We start from the raw sequence: 21,793 nt of genomic DNA, 5'->3' as shown, positions 1-21,793 counted from the left end.
CTGACACGCCGACTACGCTGCCGACGTCACAGACCCTCTGGACTCTGCGGCGCGCAGCTAACGCACCCAACGCGCCGCGCCGCCAATGGCACTGAGACTGTCAGCGCCTGGGATGCCGCCAACCTGCTAACTGCACCACGGCCGCCCCTGACGAGCCTACCGCGCCACCTACACTCCCAACGCGCCGACTGCACCTCGGATTCCATCCACGCCTGGGACACCACCGCAGCGCCTCGGACGTCGCCGTCGTGCAGCAGAGGGGCCGACCGCGCCGCGGACATCCCCAACACGCCGCAGATGCCCAGGACACAGACCGCGGCGCTTACGCCCCGACTCGCCAACCGTGCCTTGGACGAACTGTCAGCGCCTGGGACGCCGCCGCCAAACCGAGGACCGCGCCGTGGATGTCCCTGACCAGCCTACCGCGCCGCCGATGCCACTGATCCTGTGAGCGGCTGGGAAGCCGCCGAACTACTGACCCCGCCGTGGATGCCCCCAACCAGCTTACTGCACCGCCGACATTTCCGACGTGCCGACCACGCCTCCGACGCCATCCGCGTCTGGGACATTGCCGACGCACAGTAGACACCACGGTCCTGCTGCTGACGTCACTGATGCGCCGACCACGCTGCGGACGCCATAGACCATCTGGACGCCGCCACCGCGAAGCGCCCCAACGCTGCTGCTGCACCCCATGCGCGGACTGCGCTGCCAACGGCACTGACACTGTCAGCGCCTGGGATGCCGCCAACCCACTAACGGAGCCACGGCCGCCCCCGAAGAGCCTACCGCGCCGCTGATGCCACCGAAGTGTTCTGGACGCCGCCATCGAGCCGCAGACTCCGTAGACGCTGCCGACGCCGTTAGCGCACGGGACGCTGCGGTCGCCCTGCTGAAGGCGTGGACGCCACAGACCCTCTGGATGCCGCCGACGCTGACCGTGCGGCGGACGCCTCCGAAGCGCCGACTGCGCTGCCCACATTACTGATGGTGTCAGCGCCTGGGACAACGCCGACCCGCTGACCGAGCCGCAGCCGCCTTCGACGAGCCTGGCACGCCGCTGACACTCCCAATGCGCAGACCGCGCCCTGGTGCTATCCGCGCCTGGGACGCCGCCAAATGCCTCGGAGGCTGCTGTCGCGCCGCGGGGTGCGGACGCTGCCCACGCACCGTAGACGCCTCTGACTGCCACTGACGCCGTTAGGGCCTGGGACACCACCAATGAAGCTACTGTGCCGGTAAGAGCAAAACCTGTCTCTGACTTCGTGTTCCTCTCCCATTTGTATTCTAAGCATGAAGCAGGACCCCATTCCATCATTTTCTGAAAACCCGGGATTTTGCCTTATATACTAGGAGAAAACCAAAAATAGCAGTCATTAGTTCCATCGTTTTAGTTTAGAAAGTGAGAGACTAGGCCTGGTGCGGTGGCTCACGCCTATAATCCCAGCACTTTGGGAGGCCGAGGCGGATGGATCACGAGGTCAAGAGATCGAGACCATCCAGGTCAACAAGGTGAAACCCCATCTCTACTGAAAATACAAAAATTAGCTGGGCATGGTGGCGTGCGCCTGTAGTCTCAGCTACTGGAGAGGCTGAGGCAGGAGAATTGCTTCAACCCAGGAGGTGGAGGTTGCAGTGAGCCGAGATTGTGCCATTGCACTCCAGCCTGGGTAACGAGTGAAACTCCGTCTCAAAAAAAAAGAAAAAAAAAAGACTGGAGTGATAACTGCATTTTCAGGGAAGATATGGAAAAACTTAAACTCAACCTGTTTAGTCTTAGTGTTTGTTAACTCTGAGTTAAGAGGAAAAAATGATTGCATTCTTCAAAGGTCACGATGAGAGAATGAATAATCTCATTACGGTATGGGATATACTACTTTCACAGTAGTTCAGGAGTAAATTTTTTTGTTTTTGAGGTGGCATCTCCCTCTGTCACCGCGGCTGGAGTGCAGTAGCATGATTTCAGGTCACTGCAACCTCTGCCTCTTGGGTTCAAGCAATTCTCCTGCCTCATCCTCCCAGGTAGCTGGGATTACAGGTATGCACCATCATGCCCAGCTCATTTTTGTGTTTTTAGTAGAGATGAGGTTTCACCATTTGGCCATGCTGGTTTCCAATTCCTGGCCTCAAGTGATCCATCCACCCAGGGACAGAGGAATGGGGTTCACATTTGCTGGTTTCTGCTACCTCAGTGAAAACAAAGTGAGGTCTCAGCATAGAGTGAAAGGTCAGGTGGAGAAAGGGAGGCAGGAGGAGGGTGGAGATGGGGCCACTGCCAGATTGGAGAATGGAGAGGTGAGCTGCTGGAGGCTGAGCTGGGGCTGCCGGGCAGCGCTGGAGGGTTGGGATTCAAGCTCATGGATGGGTTTGTTTCTCCAGCCATATTTGGCCTCCCAGCAATGAGTACCAAGTTGTTGGTTGGGTTCATCCAGGTCAGAGTTTTATGACAGTACTGCCCAGGAGGAGGGGGCGAGGTATCTGAGCATCGATTATGCTGATGGGCCGTGGAACTCAAGCTCCCCAAGGGCAGTGAGGGCGGTCGGGCAGTGATGGAGGGTGAGGTGTGAAGGTCTCAGTGCAGTGAGAGGATTGTAAGGAGAGGAGCTGGAGGGCCAGCTGGGAGGTTTGACCAAAAGCTAGGGTGGTGACAGGGCCGGGGTGTGGCCTGGGATAGAGACTGGAGGGAGTGGCCACTGAAGGTGGCAGGTGGTCAGGGCACCCCTAGCATGGGAAGTCACCTAGAAGGATACAAGGGTTGAGGTGCAGGGAAGGACAGACAGGAGCCTTCTGTGCATGAGGGGAAGGGGCCAGGACATTCTAAGGCAGAGGCAGGGGAGGCACAGCCACCTCTTAGTTATTATAGGGATAGAACCACTGGAGACAGGAGGAATTTGGACCTGAGGTCTGGAAGAGCCCAAAGGAGCAGGGAGCACAGCAGCCCACCCTGGCCAAGCAGGAATCATCTGCAGAATGTCGCTGTGTGCCCACCTGTCAGGGGAAAACAGAGGCCCAGAGAGGGGAAGCACGTTTTGGAAGGAACAGCTCCGCCGAAGTGTGCAGAGGGCCTGCCTGAAAGTCAGTGGCGTGGTGGAGGCTGGATTCCAGAGCCTCGTGTTGCTTGGGTTTCAGTACTGCCTCCTCCAACTCTTCTGGGGCTGTCTTCATTTGTCAAATAGAGCAGAATGACAGTACACACTCCCAAGGTGGTCGTGAGGATTGAGTTTTAATGCACGCATCCTGTGAATCCTCGGGCTAACCCTGTCTACAGGTAGGGAACATGAGGCTTGGGGAGAGGAATGGATTTGTGTGAGCCTCAGCGTTCCCCAGCCTCCATCTCTGCCCACAACTGCCATCTTTTCCCATACGCGTTCAGCAGCCTCATGAAGAAAGCAGGATGCAGGCCTCATGCCCATTTAGAAGTTGGGGAAACTGAAGGCAGGATGGTGTCTTTGCTTCCTGTGGCTCTCAGAGTGCCAAAGGAGGATGGAATCATTATCAGCCAGTCTTTACTGTCAGGGACACAGGTGAGACAGGCACTGTGCCTCTCCTTACACCACAGTCTCACAGGGAGACAGGACAAAATAATAAGCAAAGAGAGTGATGTTAAACCATGGAACATAAGGCAAGGGGCGGTTGTTCAAAAAAACAGGGATTTGGCACTGAAGTTCTTGGAGAAGGAGAAAAAGATCCCGGGACTGTTGTGGCAAAAGAGGAGCAAGGGTCAAGCTTTTGAAGGTTTTGAAGGGCGGTCTGAGTTCAGTGAAATGGAACAGAGAGGGGACATTCTGGAGGGGAACAGGGGATGGCTCTGGGTGAGCAAAGGCTCAAGAGGGGGCTGGGAAGAGGAACCCCACTGGAGCAGAAGAGGCGGAAAGCAAGGCCGTGTGGGGTGCCTCCTTCAGACGTCTCAGTCTCCTCCCAAGAATGGTGAACAAGAGAACCCTGAGGCCTGTGAACAGATGCCAACAGTGGGAAATTGGCCAGTGGATCCTCCACGGCCTGGCACCATCAAAGCTGCCAGGAGCAGCGAGGCCCTGCAGTCTGGGGGCCCGGTGGCCTGGTGGCCAGGCAAGGTTGGCCAGCTTGCCGCGTGACCTTGAGCAGCCACGCTGTGCTAACTGGGGCTACCCCAGCCTCCCTGTCCTCCCTTCCAGGCGGGCTATGTGAGGTGTTCCAGCCCTGTGAAGTCTTCTTCAGTGAAACAAAAGCCAGCACTGTGGCCGAGTGAAGGAATGGAGGTGAAGGCTTTTAGCTCCCTGGCAGAGATGCCCAGCAGAAATCCAAGGCGCGTCAAAAAGCAGAGTTTCTGGAGAACCTTTGATTTAGAGAACAAGGTTTTGGCATCAAACTGCGATCAGAGAACAGAGGCAGCCTGCCACACCGTGAAGCTGAGCTCTGTAAACCTCATTAATCTGATGCCTCCGTGTTCAAAGCAGTGCCTAATTAGGAGCTGAGACTCTCTACCAGCTGGGTGGCCCATTGTTCCTGCTGGACACATCCCACCAGGTGACTTCAAAGCCCATTCTTTACGTCCCTCTGCTGCTCAGCACCAATTAACCAGCATTTAGAGCCGGGCCACCTGGGCTAGCAGGCTTGGCTGTGCTCTCACTTCGTTTGGTGTCGGAGCTAAGGGGACTCCATGATGTTCTCTAGCAACGCAGGCAGACGTGGAGAGGAAGGAGCAGATGCCAGGAGTGGATGGGGGTGACGGACGAGATGATCCCCTGGGGGCCCAGAGGCCTGGAAGGAGCAGGAGAAGCCAGAAGAGCTGCAGCTTCCCTTGGCCACCCTCTCTTCCGTCCTCCACCAAGGGGGGCTCCTCTTCACTGCTCCAACCCCTCAGTGCCCTTCTCAGACCCACTCTTTTGCCATCTCTCTCCATGCTCCTGAGGGAAGTCTGGGATGCCCAGTCAGAAGCCAGACTAGGTCTGGGGACACCGTGTGGTGTCTCACTGGGTGGTCTGATCTTTGTGGACTCAGTCCATGATAGGTCAGCTCCCACCTCCCCTGGGTTTACCCCCGCCCTTCACTGTGCCAGGGCTTTGCACACCGTAAGTGCTCATCAAGGGCCTGCCAGCCAGTGTAGCATCTCCATAAGCCGAGTCCTGCCCGAGAAGCTTGTGGCTCCATCAGGAGGATGGAGCCTGCTGTCAGAGCAGCCGGCCCACAGCACCACTGGAAAGCTTCTGGGGAGAGTTAGGAAAGGCCTTCCAGCAGTGATGCCACTTTCACAACAGCTGGGTGCAGGGAAGCTTCCAGGATGTTGAACCACAGTTGAATCTAGAGACAGAGAAGGCACAAAGGAAGACCCAGGGCAGTGAGATGGAATGAGCCCCACACTGGGGGTCAGAATGCCCAAATTCCAGGCCTACTGCTGTCCCTGACTGGCCACTTTGTACTCTTGAGCAGGTTCTTGGCCTCAGTTTCCAAATCCATGGGAGGGGAATGATGACCCTGTCTGTATGGCTCCCTGCATACAGTGAGGTTAAATGGAAGACCAACTATGAACCTGCCTTGGGAGCTGTCCAGAGTACTGGGGCACCGGGGATGCTCCAGCTTTGCTCACACACCTCTAGGTGTGGGAGGCTCACTCCATTTTGAGGCTGACTTTTTCATGGTCAGATAGTTGTTAGAATGATCATCATATTAGTTCCTTAGAGCCGCTGCAACAAATCACCATGAATCTGTTTAGAACAATAGAATTAACTGTCTCACAGCTCTGGAGGCTGTAAGTCTCAGATCAAGGTGCCTGCAGGGCTGTGCTGTCTCTGAGGGCTCTAGGAGAGGATGTTCCTGGCCTCTCCTGGCTCCTGGTGCTGCTAGCATTCCTTGGCTTGAGGATGCAGCCTCTGCCTCCATCTTCACAGGCCCCTCCCCTGAATGTGTCTACGTCCAAGTTGACTTCTTTTTTGTTGTTGTTGAGACAGAATCTCGCTCTGTCGCCCAGGCTGGAGCGCAGTGGTGCGATCTCCGCTCACTGCAACCTCCACCTCCTGGGTTCAAGCGATTCTTCTGCCTTGAACCCACTAATCTCCTAAGTAGCTGGGATTATAGGTGCCCACCATCACGCCTGCTAATTTTTGGAATTTTAGTAGACACAGTTTCACCATGTTGGCCAGGCTAGTCTCAAACTCGTGACCTCAGGTTATTTGCCTGCCTTGGCCTCCCAAAGTCCCAAAGTGCTGAGATGGCAGGAGTGAGCCACTGCACCCAGCCAAATTGACCTCTTGTATGGGAACATCAGTCATTGAATCAGGGCTCACCCTCTTTCAGTGTGACCTCCTTATAACTGATCATCTCTGCAGAGACCCTATTTCCAAATAAGGTCACATTCTGAGGTTCCAGATGGACATGGATTTGGGGGGACACTCTTCAACCTAGTATCCTCATTGTCCGGAGCCCAGACTTCCATTCAGTGGCTTCACCCCTGTGGGTTGTCCCCTCCTCTGACCATCTCCCGCTCCATCAGCTTCCTCTGCCCCAACAGGGTTCCAGCCTCCTGATGTCCCCTCTGCTCTTCAGGGCACACCAGGCTGCTGGTGTCACAGAAACTTTGCTGGTAAAGTGTCTGTTCTCCTTCTCAGGGCTCAGCATCCACCCTCCTGCTCTTCCTGCCTTTTAGATGTGGAAACTCGTTGCTTCACTACAGGACTCAGCCTGGGTCCCACCAATTACCAGCCGCCTTGATGACTAACACCATAAACCCCTTCACCTCATTATAGGCAATTTCTTTTGAATGGCCTTTAAAAACTATCTCATTACACAGGAAGAACTGTAATTATCTTGTGCAAGACAGAAATTCTGGGCAAGCTGGTGCCTGGTGCCCGTCAAAACTGTGGAACAGGGTTCCCCACTGGCTGGTTTGGCCATAGGAAAGAGCTTCTCTCCCTCATGTCATCCCTTCCACCCCTTTTCTTCTGGGATCGGGCCATCCACGTCTCTGTTGGTGACCCCAGAAAGTCAGGACATCCCACAGAGAGCAGAATCACCTTGGATTGGCGCCTGTGCTCCTGCCTGGCATTCTGGCAAACTGATGGTCAGAGTGTCCCCCAGCTCTCTGGGGCTGCCCAGCCTCTTCCTGAGTCCCTCCTGGAGGCTGCTGGAGCTTGCCCAGTGGTTGGAAAATATCACAGTTGGGTGGGACTCTGGAGGTCAACAGGTTCAGCCTCCTGCCCTCAGCCGCTTGTCCAATCCTTTTACCCACCAGCCTCTGGGGGACCCTAGCCCTTTCTAGGATCAGTGTTTCTCCCTGACCTGTTTAGGGGATTTCCTTGATTGACTAAAATCCCTGGTGCCCTAAAGCCGACCTGATTTTTTTTTTTTTTTTTTTTTTTTTTTTTGAGACAGAGTCTCACTCTGTCACCAGGCGCCAGGCTGGAGTGCAGTGGCGTGACCTCAGCTCACTGCAACCTCCACCTCCCCGGTTCAAGCAGGTCTCCTGCCTCAACCTCCCAAGTAGCTGGGACTACAGGCACATGCCACCACGTCCAGCTAATTTTTTTTTTTTTTTTGTATTTTTATTAGAGATGGGGTTTCACCATGTTGGCCAGAATAGTCTGGATCTCTTGACCTCGTGATCCACCCGCCTCGGCCTCCCAAAGCACTGGTATTACAAGCTTGAATGCTGACCTGACTTTAAGCTCCATCTCTTGCTGGCGATGCCACCTTGGGCAAGCCATGTGGCTGTCTGGAGCTGTTTTCTCATTTGCAGAATGCTCGGGACTGTTTGTGCTTCAAGAGTCATGGTGAGCAGAGTCTGGCCACAGGTGTCCGATCCCCAGCACTGGGCTCATAGCAGGAAGTGAACCTGTGTGGCTTCCTTGTCCCAGGAGAGGTTACCATGGAGGCCCTTTTCTTTCTCCTTTCTGAGTAACATGGGACTACTGAGTGGAACACTAATGTGAAGAACTGGCTCCCCAGTGTCCCTCAGTGAAGAATGAGTGGGAGGGTTACACCTCGTGGCTAGGGCTCCCTCCACAGGCCAGCGACCTCTAGGCCCCATGGGGCTGGGGAGTCCAGAAATGCTCCTGCAAGAAGCAGGACTTGGTCAGCGTGGAATTTGGGCAGGCAGGATGAAGAGTGAGGAGAGCATGGACAGGGGTGTGCCTGGATGCCCGTGGTCTGGCGGTGGGAAGATAAGCATCTGGTTCCCAGGAGGAATCAGTGTGGGAGAAAGTTGAAGGGGTCAGGCTGAGGGATGCTGAGGGCCCCAAATGCCAGGGGACAGATATCATTTGGCTCCTTGCTCTGCCAGCACTTCTAAGAGAGCTCACACTGGTTCAATTCCATGATTTCAGTCCACAAACCCTGTGTAAGAAACCCCGCTCTGCCCAGCCAGCCCCTGTCCTGAGGCCAAGTTGTCCTGAGTCAGGCCTTCTTCAGGGAGCGTGCCCCATGAAGGGCTGACCTGGCCCAGGTGTTGTGGACAGCACCAGGGCTGAGTCAGGGCCCACCAGAGCCCAGCACTGAGGTGGGCATAATCAAAAGGCTGAGTTTGGATTTTCCTCCTCTTCTGCCTTGTCCTCAGATGTTTTCTCATCTGCAGAATGGTCAGGATCATTTGTGCTTCAAGAGTCATGGTGAGCAGGTCTGCGGCCACAGGTATCAGATGCCCAGCATTGCACATGTAGCAGGAAGTGAACCCACATTTCTTCTGCCTTCCAGGGAGCTTGACCATGGAGGCCCTTTTCTTTATCCTCTCTGCGTAATGTGGGATGGAGCAGACTTCCATTTGGACTCCTCCTTGTCCTCCTCCCCCTGCTTTCTCCCTCTCCTCCTCCTCCCCCTGCCCCTCCTCCTCCTCCTCCTCCTCCTCCTCCTCCTCCTCCTTGTTCTTCCTCCCCTCCCCCCGCCTTCGTTTTCTGGAGTCTCAGAAGACATGGCACATCCTGTTCCCCTCCAGCATCCCTGCCTGCAGCCTGCCACCTGCCAAGGCAATTTGCTTCAAGAACACCCAGCTGCTGGCACGGTCTCAGGAGGTCCTTCTCTGCTCAGTCCCTAGCTGTGCTGTCTCCTGCAGGGAATCCATGTGGCATCCTGGCACAGCCACAGCCATTGGCATAGCCCACGGAGGCAAAGCTGTGCCTGTCCAGGTGTCTGCGCCTGCCAGCGCCTCCCCTGGGACTCTGGCTATAGCTTCTAAGACTGGCTGGGGAAGCAGAGAGGGTGGAGTCTGCTTCCTCAGCAGGGATTTCTGCTTCTTGAGTAACTGCTATGTTCCAGGCTCTGTGCTGGGGGCTAGGCACGCAATGAGCAAGGCAGCTGTGGCCCCTTCCGAGTGAAGCTCACAGTTCTTGGGGTTGGGGTGGTGACAAATAGTAAATAAACAAGTAGATGCATAATTGCAAACTGTAATGAGCAGAACAAGGGAGAAGTAGAGAATGTGGCGGGGTGGGGGGAACTTCCTGCACTCTGAGGCCGGGCAATTTGGGAGGGCTTCTCTGAGGAGGTGTCTTATCCCATTATCAGATGGGCAAGGAGCAGGAAGAGCATTCTGTGTCCTGCAGAACCCTGGTGTGTTGAGACACTGGAAGGAAACTTGTGGGGTGGCAGGAAGAAAACCAGAGGAGGTCAGGCTAGGTGGGTAGGTGGGCAAGGCTGGGTCAGGTAGAGCCTGGGGCCAGTTAGCAATGAGCGTGGGTGGGTTTTGGACTAAGAGAAGAAGGAAGTTGCTGGAGGGTTTTAAGCAAGGAAGGGACCTAATCTAACTTATGGCTCACCATTGCTACCCTGGCTGCCGGGTGAAGAGCGGAGGGACACAAGGGCACAGAAGAGTGAGATGGGCCACTCCAGGGAGGCCGTGGTGGGCCTGGCCCAGGATAGAGGTGCCGGCTTGAGTGGGGAAGCACAGGGAGGCGAGGTTACTGGTTTGGGCAGCTGGGTTGATGGTGGAGACATTTGCTGAGGTGGGAGCCCTGGAGAAGGAGTGATTTGGAGACAAGGAAGGATGAGGTGTTTGTGGAACATCCAGGAGAGAAGGCAGGGATATCAGGATCTTAGCTGTGACAACCCTGTGATTTATATATTACTCTCCCTATCTGTGTGGCCTGGGTGGGTAAAGCGTGCCCACCCAGGCCACACAGCTGGCAGCACTCCAAGCCAGCTGTCAGGGTGGGACCCAGAGCTGTCACCCCCATCTCAGCTTGCATTTGAGAAGAGCAGTGCTTTGCCCCAAAGGGTGAATGAGTGGTGGGATTTCAGGCATCAATGGGCCCCTCACCTCTAGTGTGACCACAGTGGCCTTCACCTGGGGCTATGTCTAGAGACAGTGGCCAACTGCTCCCTAGGACACACAGCCCAGAAGACCTCAGCCTCCCTGCGAGAGGGGGGACAGCTCAGCCTCTTGGCACCGTTGTGCCTGACAGTATCCAAAAGGTTCAATTGTTCAGCCTGAGAAGAAGTCAGAACTTAGCTCCAAGTCAGGGCTTTTCAAGGGCATCAGAGCCCAGGACAGGGTGTCTCCCCGAGGCTCTGCCAGCCCCTGCCACCCCACCTTCTTGGTCTTAGGAGGATGCTTGGCGCTTGCCTGCCCCTGCCACAGGGGCCCTCCACTGCCAGCTTGGCAGGGCAGGGTGCACTGCGAGGAGGGAAACCCCTTGGCAGCCAGAGGACTAGGTGAAAAGAGCCCTGGACCAGGACAGGAACCCTGGGACCACCATGCACCTCCCAGTGACTTCAGTGTCCCCCTTTGTTTGGTGAGCCCCGGGAATGAGTGAGGCTGGTGTTCTTTCCCTCCCGCATTCCAGGAGCCCCACCTTCCTATCTTCTGAGTTAGGAGCCAAGGAGTTTCTCCAGGGCTTCGGTGTGGAGTTGTGGACAAGGAATAAAACAGATCTGGGAGCCTGAAAACCAAGGCCCAGGGTGCTGGAAGTGGACTGATGGGGGTGGGGAGGCCTCTTCAGGCAGAGCCCAGGGCCATGAGGGAAGGTTCGGGGAAGGTGTGGACTGGGAAGAAGGATGGGCCCACAGGTTCCCCGTTTCCCTGCCAGGGACAAGCTGGCTCATATGACAGAAGATTAACCCAGTAGCTTCTCCACAAGGAGATGGGAGCCTGGCTGCCCTTCCTAGGGCCTAGACCATGACACTGGTCTTGGGTTCAAACTGGGCATGGTGCCTGGTGACTGTCAGAGCTGTGCGCATCCAGGCTCAGGATTCACAATGAGAGGCCAGAGACAGGGCTCACTGTGTGACCAGGGTCGGGCTCAGTGTGTGACCAGGGTTGGATTCAGCATGTGATAAGGGTCAGGACTCAGTGTGTGACCAGGGTCTGGCTCAGTGTGTGACCAGGGTCAGGGTTAGTGTGTGACCAGGGTCAGGACTCAGTGTGTGACCAGGGTCAGGATTCAGTGTGTGGTTCAGCGTGTCTGGTTCAGCATGTGACCAGGGTCGGGTCTCAGCATGTAACCAGGGTCTGGCTCAGCATGTGACCAGGGTCTGGTTCAGCGTGTGACCAAGGTCTGGGCTCAGCGTGTGACCTGGGTCAGGGCTCAGCGTGTGACCAGGGTTGGGGCTTGGTGTGTGACCAGGGTCAGGGGTCAGTGCCTGACTGGGGTCGGAGGTCAGTGTGTGATGAGGGTCAGGGGTCAATTGTGACCAGGGTTGGGGCTCAGCATAGTGCTCTGTGTGTAGCCTCTGGGGCAGATTGGAGGCCCTGCCTCATCCACACTCCCTCTGAGCTCTGCTTGTCCCTCCCATGGGGCCTGTTAGTCAAGTGTCCCAGGCTGATGCCACTGCTTTGAGCCTTGATGAGCAGAAGGCTGAATGGTCATAGCATCTGCAGTTCCTCCAGAACTTGCTGTGTGTGAGGCACCCTCTGGACCACTGATGGTGGTTATTATCACCCTCATTTTACAGATTAGGAAACTGGAACTTCAAAAGATGAAGTGTCTTTCTGAGGTCACAGCCAGTTAAGTGGCAGAGCCCAGACTCAAACTCTTTGTCCTCTTGTTCCTTTTCAGGCTCCCTCGGCATTCCTCCCTGGGGCAGAGGGACCTTTGGCAGAGCTCTCTTCCTACAGGTCCCTCATAGAATCTTCTTCCTCTTTCTATCTAGACTGGGGGCTTTGAGTTCAGCCTTCTTCAAGTGGAAACTCCCAAGGAAGGCCAACTAAACCTGATGGTGGACAAGGAGACCTCCCTGCGAGGTCTGAGGCATGCAGGCAGGTCCTGCCTGTAGGGTACGATAAGCCCCAAGGATTGGGCTTCTCTCTTTGCTAGAGATTAAAGGAATGTGTCAGCCCCAATGGAGGCATTTTGGACATCATTGTCCTGGATTTTAGAGCTCTGGAGGGTCCTTCTCTGTATCCCTGACATCACCCCACAAGCATTTCCTCCTTTGCTTCCAGGAAGTGGTGGGAGAGTGCCACCCCACCTGCTGTAGGCCTGGACACCTCATGTTGCAGATGAGGCCCAGAGAGGGAAAGACACTTGTTCCAAGACACAAAGTGTGTCAGTATCAGAGGCCCAGAACCCTACCTCCCACTGCCAATATTCCTAGGTGTTCCCTCCTTCTGGCTTAAAAACTCTTGTAGGGACTGAAAACCCATGAGGACATGGAACAGTTGTGTTCCATGAGCGGGACTGCAGGCACTGCACCAGCTGTTCTCGGGCCTCCCTGACATTTCTCAGTACAAGAATCCCCCCATTTGTGAGTCATTTGGAAAATTTCATGGGGGAAGTGGTCCAGAATTTGAGTGAAGTTCGAGGAGGAAGGGACTCAAGGAGAGTTGGCTGGCAGGAGGCTCCCTGAAGTAGACAGTGGGATAGATTCCAAGGTGGGGACAGGACATGAGGAAGGAGTATCTCATTGCTGTGTGGTTTATCTGCAAGTGGAGAGATGGACAGAGCAGTTTGCTTCACAGCTGGGGGATCTGCAGCTCAGTGAGGCAAAGCAGTGGGCCCAGCAGTTCCCAGCTCAGTTCCCATTAACATCTGCCTGGTCCAAAGGCAGTGGTTTCTCCCAGTTCCCTCTGTGTGGCCGGACTGTGTCATAGAAGGAAAGAGACTGTCGCCTGCCCTCAAGGAGCTGCTGGGAGAATGAGATTTAAGTCAGAAGTATTAGGGAGCAAGAGCTGCATTGCTGAGGTCTCAGTGCTATGTGGCACAGAACACATCTATGCCACTGGAGCTGCTGGGAAAAGCTGGAAGGAGTTTAGATCATGCTACAGAACTCCAGCCTAGCAACAGAGTGAGACTCTATCTAAAAAACTGAAAGACACTACTAAGCAAACATAAGCACAAAACCAAATTCCACGCCCCCTCAAAAAACAAAAATCAAAACAAGGTAAAATCCTGATGCAGCTACATCTGCCTAAAGATACTTTAAGATGATGGACCTAGCTAATACACAGTTGCTCTTCTTTTCCAGGGTTAAAACTTCCCTTCCTGAACTGCCCACTCAGAGTTCATCTGAATGTCAAGTTCCTAAAAGCCCTAGATGCCCTGAAAACCAACAGATTTTCATGTGGCCAGAGGCCAATGAAAAAAGCTAGGATTAAAATTCCTAGCCAACATGGTAAAACCCCATCTGTAATAAAATTACAAAAATTAGCCTGGTGTGGTAGTGCATGCTGGTAGTCCCAGCTATTCAGAGGCTGTGACAGGAGAATCGCTTGAACCCAGGAGGTAGAGGTTGCAGTGAGATCATGCCATTGCACTCCAGCCTGGGCAACGGAGTGGGACTCTGTCTCAAAAAAAAAAAAAAAAAAAAAAGAGAGAGAGAGAGACAGAATAGTGCTGCTGTGAACATGAGTGTACAAGTATCTCTTTGAGGCGCTGTTTCAATTTTTTTAAATACATACCTAGGAGTGAAATTTCCAGGTAATACGGTAGTTCTGTGGTTTAATCTTTTGAGAAACTGCTAAACTGTTTTCCACAGCGGCTGCACCATTTTACATTCCTAACAGCAATGCCAACACTTGCTGTCCATTTGGTTTGGTTTTGCTTCTAACCATCCTAGTAGATAGCGCTGAGCCGTTATTATTACCACAAGTTTTGATGTGGGCTTTTGCCAATACTTGTAGCATTGTAAGGGCAGCATGACAGCAGAGAGAGGTTCTGACCACTTTCCAGCTTCAAATGCTTCCAGCAGTTCCATTCAAAACACAAGTTTTCACAGTTGCTTCTAATTTGTTTGAAAATTACCTCCGAGGCTAGCATTCACTGAGCTTCATGTCAACTAAGAAAATGGGCTGGGCATGGTGGCTCACACTTGTAATCCTAGCACTTTGGGAGGCCAAGGTGGGTGGATCACCTGAGATCAGGAGTTTGAGACCAACCTGGCCAACGTGGTAAAACCCCATATCTACTAAAACTTTTAAAATTAGCCTGGCGTGGGGGCTCATGTCTGTAATTTCAGCTACTTGGGAGGCTGAGGCAGGAGAATTGCTTAAACCCAGGAGGCGGAATTTGCAGTGAGCTGAGATTATAGCACTGTATGTACTCCAGCCTGGGCAACAAGAGCAAAACTCCATTTCCAAAAAAAAGAAAAAAATACTTGTTTTGGAAAATTTTCTTCCTCATCTTTCTTACACTTTCCTCAACTTTCTTATACCGACACAAGTTGAAAAAAAAAATCTAACTTAAAAACAGAAAAGAAAAAAAAACAGGCAAAATGAAAGTACCATGGAAAAACAGTTTCCAAAGCTGTTGCCTTGTCCCAGATATTTCATATGCTTTCCCACTATACTCACTGTGGTACTTAAGAGATTAAACTGTACATATATAAGACTATGACTCCAGCTGGAGTGCAGTGGTGTGACCACAGCTCATTGCAGCCTCAAAGTCCTGGGCTCAAGTGATCTTCCCACATCAGCCTCCCAAGCAGCTGGGACAACAGGTACATGCCACCAAGCCCGGGTAATGTATTTTTATTATTATTACTTCTGTAGAGGTGGGATCTTGCTATGTTGCCCAGGTTGGTCTCAAACTCCTGGCCTCAAATGTTCCTCCCGCCTTGGCCTCCCACAGTGCTGGGATTACAGGCATGAGCCACTGAGCCTGGCAAAGATGGGTTTTCATAAAGGCCAAGAGCAGAGCTTCTATTCTGACAGGTACAGCCAGAGACTTATATGAACCCCCCAACTTCATTAAATCATATAATTTCCATCATATGGAAATGTACATTAAACAGTGACACCTCCGGACAATAAATAACTGGGAACAATTAGCCACACCTCTATAGGGAAACTTGTGAATGGCTGAAACCAGGAATGCTGAACCCACACGTGTCCAGGGAGAGCTATTTCCGGGGTGTGTGTGTCATCCATAAACACACATGGGTACAGGCAGATGAAGTGCACTGGAGACAGCACTGCAGTTAATCAGGAGAGTCTCAGCGCTTCCCCGACCGAAAGCCTCAGAATAGCATCTCTGTATCTTACAGATAATCCCCCTAAGCAAAGCAATACCTGCTTTGTAAGCTATGTGAGGAACAAACATTTCAAAAGTTTCACTCATTCTTCAGCAAACATATGTTGGTTTTTTTGTTTTCTGTTTTTCTTTCCAATTTTTATCTTAGGGTCGGCGGCATGTGCAGGTTTTTTCCATAGGTAAATTGTGTGTCTCAGGGTTTGGTGTACAGATTATTTTGTCACCCAGGTAATAAGCACGATACCCTATAGGCAGCTTTTTGACCCTCACCCTCCTCCCACTCGCCACACTCAAGTAGGCCCAGGTGTCTGTTGTTCGCTTCTTTGTGTCCATGTGCACTTAATGTTTAGATCCCACTTATAAGTGATTAAGTGTGGCATTTCTTCTTCTTCTCCTCCTCCTCCTCCTCCTCCTCCTCCTCCTCCTCCTCCTTCTTCCTGTTTTTTTTTTTTTTGAGACAGAGTCTCGCTCTTTTGCCCAGGCTGAAGTGCAGTGATGCGTGATCTTGACTCATTGCAATATCTGCTTCCCAGGTTCAAGCAATTCTGCTTCAGCCTCCCAAGTGGCTGGGATTATAGGCACCTGACACTATGCCTGGCTAATTTTGGTATTTTTAGTTGAGACAGAGTTTACCATGTTGGCCAGGCTGGTGTCAAACTCCTGACCTTATGGAATCCACCTGCCTCGGCCTTCCAAAGTGCTGGGATTACAGGTGTGAGCCAGCATGCCTGGCTGGAATTCAGTTTTCTGTTGTTGCATTAGTTCACTTAGAATAATGGTCTCTGGCTCCATCCTTGCTGTGAAAGATATGATCCTTTTTATGGCTGTGTAGTATTCCATGGTGTATATGTACCACATTTTCTTTATGCAATCCACTGCTGATGGGCATTGAGGTTGATTCCATGTCTCTGCAAACATATTTTGAGCCCTCCAATGTATACTAAGAAATCAGAAGCTCGACTCCCTGTCCTCACTGCACATAACAAGTCCTCCTTGACAGTTACTCTCTAGTTTCATAACTGCTTTCAAAGAACTAGAGGGCAATTCCTCAAGGATAGAGCGCTCCAACCCTGATAAATAAGGGCCTGGCACATACCAACAGATGATAAATGATTGTTGATTGAACAAACTGTATTTCTGCTTATGATCTACAAACATTTCCTCTCAGTTGACATTAACATGAGAAAGGATTGATACATAAAAATCAACACTGCGTGGTGATTATCAGAGAACAGAGACACTTCATAGCCACACTCAGAAACATTTGGAGGTACACTTACTGAAACATCACAATATGTACAATTATTATGTACAATTACATAAATTACATACAATTATTATGTGTCTTTTTTTAAAAAAATAGAAATAGGGTCTCACTCTGTCGCCCAGGCTGGAGTGCAGGGGTGAAATCACAGCTTCATAACCTCAAACTGTTGGGCTCAGTGGATTCTCCTGCCTCAGCCTCTCAAAGTGTTGGAATGAGAGGCTTACACTACCACACCTGACCAAAAATAATTTTTAAAAAGAGAAACATTTGAAGGGAGAAATTAAAATGAAACCACATTATGATGCCATGGCAAGGCTCAACCGTGCTCTGCCTATAAAATTCCTCTTTGTCCAGTGCAGTGGCTCACACCTGGAATTCTAACGCTCTGGAGGGCAAGGTGGGAAGATCCCTTGAGTCAAGGAATTCAGACCAGCCTGGGCAACACAAGACCCTGTCTCTCTTAAAAATAAATACGGGAGCGCGCGGAGCCGGCCCCGCTGTGGGGACGCGAGAGAACAAATGGGTGGACACGGGGACCGGAACCATGACTGCTGAGCAGGGCTGCGTGCCTCCTGCGTAGCCCGCCCCTTCGCCCAGCAACAAGGGGCTGCCCCACGCCTTCCTGCAGAGCCAGCACACCCTGTTCCACATTCTGGACAACCAGCGTAGCGGCTGGTGCACCTGCATGAAATCGAGTCCCGGTGGCAGAGTGCGGACGCGCAGGAGCTGCCCCGCGGGGTGCTCCAGGGTCTGTGCCAGATGGCCCCGGCCAGCGGCGACTTGATCTTTGAGCGCTTCGTGGCCGGCCTGCGCACTTCGCTGCTGAGGCTGACGGCAGCCCCGGGCTCCAAGCGTGCCACGGCCCCCCAGGGGACCAGTCGCTGCTGCAGTTCCTGGTGTTGGTGCCCCCCTCCTAGCCGCGGTCTGTACTGGAAAGGAAGCCCCTGCCCCTGGGCGTGCACGCTCTTCGACCGTCCCCAGCAGCGCGGGCCCGCAGCCCGGAGCAGCTGTGCCCCACCCCTCACCCCGTCCAGGCGGCGCTGTAACGGAGCCCGAGCGCGGACGCAGGTGCAACGGCCTGCAGGCCCTGGAGGTGGACTCGGGATGCCCGGCGGCCCCGTGCCCGAGGGGAATGTGGGAGATTCACCATCACCAGCGGCGTGGGCTGCGGCCTGCCAAAGCAGGTAAAGGAGCTGGAGCAGGAGGAGGTGCTGCTGCAGGGTTTGGAGATGATGGCGCGGGGCGGCGACAGGTACCAGCAGCAGCAGCAGCAGCAGGAGTGCCGGAGCGCCAGCGCCGCCTGGGCCAGAGCAGAGCCCGCGCCAACTCTGGGGTTGCGGGGAGCCCCCGCCCACTGGGGCGACTACTGCCCGAGGTACAGGAGGTGGCCCGGGGCCTGGGGGAGCTGCTGGCTGTGGCCTGTGCCAGCCAGGCCTTGCCCACTCCTCCGGGCCCCCTTGCCCTGCCCTGACGTCCACCTCGCCCCGGGCTGGCAGCAGCAGACCATCCTCGTGCCGAAGGAGCAGAACCGACTCCTCACTCAGGTGGCTGAGAAGAGTGAGCGCATCACGCGGCTGGAGCAGGAGTCACGCTCATTAAGCAGCTGTTAAAGCCCGCACCCTGAGCCAGCAGGACGGGGACCTCTGGACTCCACTTTCATCTAGCCCGTGTGAGGCCCAGCGGGACCCCAGGGCCGGCCTGGCACTCAGCCCTGGGAGAGCAGGCGCCCCGTTGCACTCATCCTCTGTCTGGAGACCCCCGTCAGGCCCAGGCACAGTCCTTGAGTGGGCGCCTTCCTGCCTCCCTTGCCATCCGGCTCCCCAGGCCTGCCCTAGGCTGACCTCGCGCCGAGCCCTGGACTCGATTTTGGCCCCTGGTGCTGACGTGGGCTGGGGCTCTCTTGAGTCAGCATGGCCTGCAGCTACTGCTGCCGCTGTCAGTGGACACGGGGGAATCCCTCCACGAGTTAGCAGATCGGGGTCGCCCCAGCGGTTTCCAGCGGTGCTGCCCTGGGTCCCTTCTCCAGGGAAAGGCGCTGCTCACGCCGGGCTGCACCTCTGACAGTGGCCAGCAGAGGGCGCCGGGCGGCTGCGATGCGGGTCCAAGGCCAGCTTTCCTCCTTCCCAGGACACCAGGACAGGGTGGCTGCCGCTCGGATGGGAGCAGATGGAGGGGGTAGGGATGGCCTCTAAGCAGGGTATGCTAGCCTGGCAGGGATGGAGGTCGGATTTCCGGTCCTGGCCAAGGCTGAGGGAGTCTGACTGTAGCAGATCCGGGAGCTTGGCCTGCCTGTGCCTCCCCCAGAACCCCGTACGCTGTCCTGGCCTTCCTCATTCTGGCCAGGACGCTGCCCCACGTTGAGTTCCACACAACAACCTGTGAGCCTGTCTCCCCAGGAGGGCCTGTCCCCAGGAAGGGGGTCACTCTGCGCCCTGAGACAGCTCCCAGGCACGTCATAGGCAGAGCTTGTTGCCCTCCCCCTGCCCCCCCCCCGCACCATTCAGGATTCCTAAGGTCTGGGGTCCTGCTCACCCCGTTTTTTTCGCACGCCCAGCCTGACCCCAGGTTTCAGGAGAAAGAAGCCACTTCCCTGAGCCAAGGACAATGAGAACCCTCAGGGTACAGGAGGAGCCTGGGGCAGGTCCCCTTGGGTGTCACTCCCTGCACCCCACCCAGGCCCACTCCTGGTGTGCTGGGGTAGGTATTGGTGGGGGGGCCCTGCCCAGCCTGGCCTGGTGGTACTGAGTGCCACCAGAGCCAGGGTATGGCAACATCACGGATGGGTTCTGCAGTCCAGGGTCCCTGATGCAGGGTCAGTGTGTGGGGGGGTGAAGCTACCACAATGCAGGGTGTGTGTGGGCCCCAGGGACCCCAATGTGGGGTCAGTGTGGGGGGACTTAGGGATCCCTCGTGCCCAGGGCACTTTGGAGCACTGTCCCACAAGGCACCCCTGTCTCAGAGGAGGGGTCCTAGCAGGCAGTGGTCAATTCCCTTCCGGAACGCAGCTCCACACTCACCTGCCCACTGCAACCTCACAGAGCCACATCCCCTCCTGCACCCAGTCTGCAGGGGTGTCCCAGGACAGACTCAAGCCAGCCCAGTGTACAGCTGCCCTCCTCCCCGGAGGATGGGAGTGGACTTTCCAGGGTACATAAAGACGCCAGGACTGGACCTCCTGGCAGGAAAGGAAGCGGGTCCTGAAGGCCTGTGCCCCAGAGCCCCAGTACCAGGTCATCTGCAGCGCAGTGGGTGGGCCAGTGGCAGCCAAGGAGAACCTCTCCCCCACCCCGTTAGGAGGCTGGAGTCTGCCCACCAGGGCTGCCCCATGTCTGCCTCTGAGGGTGCCTGCCATGCCCAGAGCATGGGGTTTCCTGGCAACTTTGCAGGACTGGAAGCAGGAGACAGAACAGTGTCTGTCCCAGGGTGACCTCATCAGGAGACCACCCACGTAGAGCTGGCCCCACAGCTAAAGCAGAACTGTGAGACAGGCTGGGACCTCTGGAAAAACTGCCTCTCAGCCTTGGGGTTCCATGCAAGGTGAAGAAAAATAGGTCCTCCAAGTTTACAGCTTAAAATTAGGCTACAGTGTGACCCTGGAGACCACGAGGGGAGAAGGTAGAGTGGTCCCAGGTGGCAGGGTCTATCTAGGTGGCTGGCAGAGGCGCAGGCAGACCCTACCTGGAGCCCACCCTGGTGACGCTGGTGGGTCAGTCTCTTTGCAGGATGTGAGCAGCATCCCTGGTCTCAATCCATGAGGTGTCCATAGTGTGTACAGGGACATACATGCGTGTGCACACAGCTTTGACACCCAGAAATGTCTAAGGATGTTGGGGTCCAAAGTGGCTCCCACCGGAGGTCATGGCGCTCACAAAGGCGAGGTCATCAGTTCAAGGCTAACCTCATAAGCTCAAACTGATTGGCAAAAAAAAAAAAAAGAAATGTCTAAGGATGTTGAAATGTGTCCTTGGGGGCAGAAGTGTGCCTGGTTGAGAATCTGCCCCAGGGGAACACAACCCACCAGGCCTCAGGATTTTGTGTTGATTAAGTTCCAATGAAAAGGAACATCTCGGCTGGGCATGGTAGCTCATGCCTCGAATCCTGTTACTTGAGGCCAGGAGTTCGACACCAGCCTGGGCAATGTAGTGAGAGACCCTCATCTCTAAAAAGAAAAGAAAATGAGATCTCCAGTTTAAAAAGTTCATAAACACCACAAGGAAACCGGTCTCTGAGACCGAGCAGAAACAACAGATAGACTCTGTAGACACAGATACTGGAATTATCAGAGAGAACATAAAGTAGCAATGCTTTATATATATACAGAAATAAAGAGATTTCTGAAAATATGAAAAAAAAATACACAGGCTGGTCGCGGTGGCACATGCCTGTAATCCCAACACTTTGGGAGGCTAAGGTGGGCAGGTCACAAGGTCAGAAGATCAAGACCATCCTGGCTAACATGGTGAAACCCTATCTCTACTAAAAATATAAAACATTAGCCAGGTGTGGTGGCATGCCCCTGTAGTCTCAGCTACTCAGGAGGCTGAGGCAGGACAATCGCTTGAACCTGGGATGTGGAGGTTGCAGTGAGCTGAAATTGCTCCACTGCACTCCAGCCTGGGAGACAGAGGGATACTCCATCTCAGGAAAAAAAAAAAAAAAAAACACCAGATTTGCAATAATATTAAAAACTGAGATCTCAGCTTTTAATAGTGTAATCTTAAACGTGTAAAGAACACACAGTACTTTTCACAAAATGTTATTTTCACTATAAAAGAAACAGATGGGGTGGTGTGCAGTAGCTCACACCTGTAATCCCAGCACTTTAGGAGGCCGAGGCAGGCAGATCACCTGAGGTCAGGAGTTCAAGAAACATATGGGCTGGGTAGAGTGCTTCATGCCTAATAATCTCAGCACTTTCGGAGGCTGAGGAGGAAGGATAGGTTGAGCTCAGGAATTGCAGACCAGTCTGGGCAATACAGTGAGGTCCTATCTCTATGAGAAAAAAACAAAATTAACTGGATGTGATGGCATGTGTCTGTGGCCCCAGCTGCACAGGAGGCTTTAGTGGGAGAATTGCTTGAGCCTGGGAGGTCAAGGCTGCAGTGAGCCATGACTGCCACCACGTTCCACCTTCAGCAACAGAAACATGATCATTGCA

The 21,793-nt window shown here is 54.1% G+C and overlaps 1 pseudogene across 1 annotated transcript; it reads left to right on the top strand.

Annotated features, from left to right (window-relative positions):
- Nucleotides 1-28: 28 nt before the first annotated feature.
- Nucleotides 29-20,989, top strand: LOC118144830 (suppressor APC domain-containing protein 2-like; annotated as a pseudogene). Its single transcript, XR_013521671.1, has 2 exons — nt 29-1,238; nt 16,990-20,989. The product of XR_013521671.1 is annotated as a suppressor APC domain-containing protein 2-like (transcript).
- Nucleotides 20,990-21,793: the final 804 nt, after the last annotated feature.

This window comes from Callithrix jacchus, chromosome 8 (genome assembly GCF_049354715.1).
Source record: "Callithrix jacchus isolate 240 chromosome 8, calJac240_pri, whole genome shotgun sequence".
NCBI lineage: Eukaryota > Metazoa > Chordata > Mammalia > Primates > Cebidae > Callithrix > Callithrix jacchus.
Note: the sequence above shows the minus strand (reverse complement) of the source record. Positions and strands in the feature narration are given on the sequence as shown.